Here is a 4,608-nt window from a genome sequence, read left to right on the forward strand (position 1 = left end):
GGAAGAGAGAGAGGGAGACACAGAATCTGAAGTAGGTTCTGGGCTCTGAGATGTCAGCATGGAACCCGATGTAGGGTTTGAACTCGTGAACCACAAGATCATGACCTGAGCCAAAGTTAGTCGCTCAACCAACTGAGCCACCCAGGCACCCCCTCGATGTTAAATTTATAGGTGAGGAGAACAAACCTGGAAGCGAGGCTATTATTTGCATGTGCACTTACTACGTGCAAGGCACTGAGCAGACATGGAGTGAATACAATGATGAAGACAATAACTTCTTTTTCTGTCTTCTCCACCAGTCCTCACAGTCCTGCTTTGCCTCGATCCATGTTAGCACCTGGTTCTTTCTTCTGTAGGACACTGGACAACAGAGCCATCTCTCAGCTTCTCGCACTTCTCCTGGCTTGGATTCAGGACACAGTGTTCTGTGTCTTCACCAAAAATTTACCCCTTTTCTTTTTAGAGACATTAGCAATGAAGCAAATAGCAAAAGTGGGTGGAGTTTCAATGATAAGTAATTATGAAGAATTTGTAGTATTATTCCTGGTCTTGACCCTGTGGTGAAGGGGGTAGGATATGGCTGCCTGTTGGGGGGCTGTCTTTGTTCCACTGCGCTCACCCCTTGAACCTGCCCCAGGTTGGGAGGGCATCTCACTTCCAGTTGTTTAGAAAGGTCTCTTTTTCTTAACCCATTTCAAAGATGAGGAAATTATGTCCAGGAAATTTTGAAAAGTTTCCAGCTCTGTGCTTTGAGTTGTAATGATATTTTTGAGGCTGAAATTTCTGTTCTAAGAAGTGGATTGTGGGAGATGCAGGAGAGAAGCATCAAAGGAAAAGACTTCAAAAGGGAAGGGCTGGAGAAGGTGCAAAACCTTAGGACATGTTTACACAGCTGCGGCTCAGAAAGCCTAGAGCCATTAACATTGTCCAAGGCCGGATCCTCCTTTACACCTGACCCTTCCTAGTGTTATAAAAACCAATTAACTCGAAATTCAACCTTGAAAAGCTAAACCATTAGATTGATTAACACACTTGCTTAGCTGACTTTATGCACGTAGTCTTTAGCAATTATCCTAATAAAAAGAACCTTCATTCTGGAGTCGGGGCCTCATTCCGACTCTAGTAGGAGGACCTTCAGTTAACTGCAGTTTGTTTGCGGACTCATCTTTTGCGACTCTGGCCATAGTCCCTGCAACAGTGGATGGTGACAGTCCTTACTAGCCTGTGTTGGCAGAAGAAATGAATGGTGTGTAGTAAGTAACATTTTCATATCACTGCTGAAAAATGTGAAGCTACTTTAAGATGATACTTTCTTGATCTTACTTCACTGCAATAGTAATTCATCAATACATGAATTTCTCTCACTAGGGCAAACTTCATCAAATTCCAGTCTTTGCTCTCTTTTTCCATCACTTCTCTCTTCCACATAGTTGTCAGATAAATATATCCAAAGTGCTTTCCAATTTCAAAACTGTTCATGGCTGATCTTTTTTCCTAACTGATGAAGTTCATCCCCTTTAATTTATTTTCAGAGTCAGTCTACTTTTGTTGCCATCTTTTTTTCCAACTGCTCCAAATTTGCCACATCACAGCCTCACAGAGCTGAAAGCTGCTTTAGCCATATTTTGCATTTGTGGGCCAAGCATTTCTTCTTGAATTCCCAGATGACTTTCCCCCATTCATTACTTGATACTTCCTCAACCTGATGGCATCCTACTTTATTTTCAAGGCTAAGTTCAGATATGAAGTCATTCTTAAAACCATTACAAATATAAACAATGAGAATTACTTGCATTGTGTTTCCATACTAAAATTTACTTGTATAACTAATATGTCAACCTAATTTAATTTTAATTAATGTAAATGTCTCTTATGAGCTTAGCACCTTATTTAGAAAACAAACGATCTTTTTTAAAATTTATTTTTTATTTTTAAAAAGTTTTTATTTAAATTCCAGTTAACATCCAGTGTTATATTAGTTTCAGGTGTACAATACAGTGATTTAACACTTCCTTTTAAAAAAAATTTTTTTTAACGTTTATTTATTTTTGGGAGAGACACAGAGCACGAGCAGAGGAGGGTCAGAGAAAGAGAATCTGAAGCAGACTCCACGCTCTGAGATGTTAGCACAGAGCCTGACGCAGGGCTCAAACTCAAGAACCATGAGATCATGACCTGAGCCGAAGTCGGATGCTTAACTGACTGTGCCACTCAGGTGCTCCATGATTTAACACTTCCATACACACCAGGTGCTCATCTCAGCAAGTGCTCTCCTTAATCCCCATCACCTATTTCACCTATTCCCCACCCACCTCCTCCCCACATCCCCTCTGTCAACCTTCAGTTTGTTTTCTATAGTTAAGTGTCTCTTTCCTGGTTTGTTTCTCTCTCTCTGTTTTTTTTCCCCCTTTGCTTGAACAAATCATCTTATTTACCTTTAGTATCATAGTTCCTGGCACCTTCAGAATGGAATAGAATTAGATAAATGTGAAAAGCTGCTGGTAACAGCAAAAACAATCTTGGTGTATGAACTGAATTTTCCTCTCTGTTAATAGGAAACTTGTCTGATCCAGGCATGACTACCTTAAACCACACTGCTGTTAGTCACATGGTCTTCTGTTTGCTGGCCATTCCTGGCCTTGAGGACCAGCATGTGTGGGTTTCCATCCCCTTCTTCATTTCCTATGTCATCGCCCTGCTTGGGAACAGCCTGCTCATCTGCATTATCCTCACAAAGCGCAGCCTCCACGAACCCATGTACCTCTTCCTCTGCATGCTGGCCAGAGCAGACGTTGTCCTCTTCACTTGCACAGTAACTCAGGCCTTGGGCGTCTTCTGGTTCCGTGCTGGGGAGATCTCTCTGGATCGCTGCATCACTTAGCTCTTCTTCATCCATACCACCTTCATCTCTGAGTCAGGGATCTTGCTGGTGATGGAGTTTGACTGCTACATTGCCGTATGCTACCTACTGAGATACACCACTATTCTTACATGTGCACTGATTGGGAAAGTTGGATTGACTATCTTTCTGAGAAGTTATGGTACAATTTTCCCTATAATGTTTCTTCTGAAAAGATTGGCTTTTTGCAAAAGGAGCATCCTCCCAAACACAGCCTGTAAGAATACTGTCTTGGCCCGTGCTTCCTGTAATGACATATGACTAAACATCTGGTATGCGGTTTTGTCCTAATGTCAACAGTGGTCTTAGGTATCGTGCTAATTTTTATTTCATATGTGCTGATTCTCCACGCTGTTGTCTGCATCCCTTCCGGAGATGCTTGTCACAAAGCTCTCAATACTTGCGGCTCCCATGTCCGTGTCAGTGTCCTCTTTTATGGACCTGGGATCTTTACAACACTTACTCAGCAGTTTGGATGCCACATCACACCCCACATTCATGTTCTGCTGGCCAGTATCTGCATTCTGGCTCCTCCTATGCTAAATCCCATTGTTTATGGGATGAAGACCAAACAGATCCGGGACTGGTGGTTTATGCATTGTTTACAAAGCAGAAATAATTTTGATGTGGAAGCTGGCATTCTTTTTTTGTTAGCAATCCTCTCCATGGATGGAGTAAGCTTTAGCACCAGTTTATGGAAGCAGGTAAGATACTAGTCAAATGATTCCAGGTGTTGCTGTTTCTAGTGAAATTGCATGAATGTGATTTTTGTACATGTTTCTTCCAAAGTCTCTAATATGTCATTGAATATCAGTGTCTTTGGGGCCTTGGTTAACTTTGTCCCCACAGAATTGAGAACTAGATCAGGGTACCTCTCTGTGTCTTCTTCACTTACCTCTCTAACCCTAGACTGGAGAATTACATAAGATGAATCTTGGGCAGTGATTTTCTTCTGACAGTTGCCAAACTCTTCTTTTAATCCTTGTGATTTACTTATTTTATAACTGGCAATTTGTACATCTTAATCCCCTTCACCTAATTTCTCCCATCCCCAGACCCCTCTTCTCTCTGGCAACACCAGTTTGTTTTCTGTATCAATGAATCTGTTGCTGTTTGCTGTTTGTGTGTTTAGTCCCTCAGAAGTTTGTTTTGAGAAGCTACTATAAGTGGTATTTAAAAAAATTTTCTTTTCCAAATGTGCGTTGTTTTCCAAAGTTGCCAAACAATATTGAATTCTACATCTGTAGAAACACAATTGATTTGTATGTTGACCTTCATCCTGCAGCTTTACCTTATTCCACTTACTAGTTCTTGTAGCTTTGTTGTTGTTGTAGATTCTATCTGTAGTTTTTCCTGCATATGTACAGCCATGTTGTTTTCAGAAAAATAAAGTTTTATTTCTTCCTTTTCATGAAAGAAAGAGTTGATGTTATGGTTTTGGTTTAGAAGGCTGGCAACTCACGCAGAAATACCATGTTGCAATCTGAAGGCAGAATTCCATTCTCCTCTGTCTTTGCTCTTAAGGCCCTTAACTTATTGAATGAAGCCTATACACCTTATGGAGGGTTATATGCTTTACTCAAACTTTAATGATTTAAATATTAATCACATTAAAAAAATATCGTCACAGCAACATCTAGACTGGTGCTTGACCAAATAATTGGGCACCAAAGTCTAGCCAGGTTGACACGTAAAATTAACCATCATAA

General features: G+C 40.7%; 1 pseudogene; it reads left to right on the top strand.

Annotated features, from left to right (window-relative positions):
• The first annotated feature begins 2,575 nt into the window (after positions 1–2,575).
• On the top strand, positions 2,576–3,518 carry LOC131488577 (olfactory receptor 52B4-like; annotated as a pseudogene).
• The last annotated feature ends 1,090 nt before the right edge of the window (positions 3,519–4,608 follow it).

The sequence above is a fragment of the Neofelis nebulosa genome, chromosome 10, assembly GCF_028018385.1.
Source record: "Neofelis nebulosa isolate mNeoNeb1 chromosome 10, mNeoNeb1.pri, whole genome shotgun sequence".
NCBI classification, from domain to species: domain Eukaryota; kingdom Metazoa; phylum Chordata; class Mammalia; order Carnivora; family Felidae; genus Neofelis; species Neofelis nebulosa.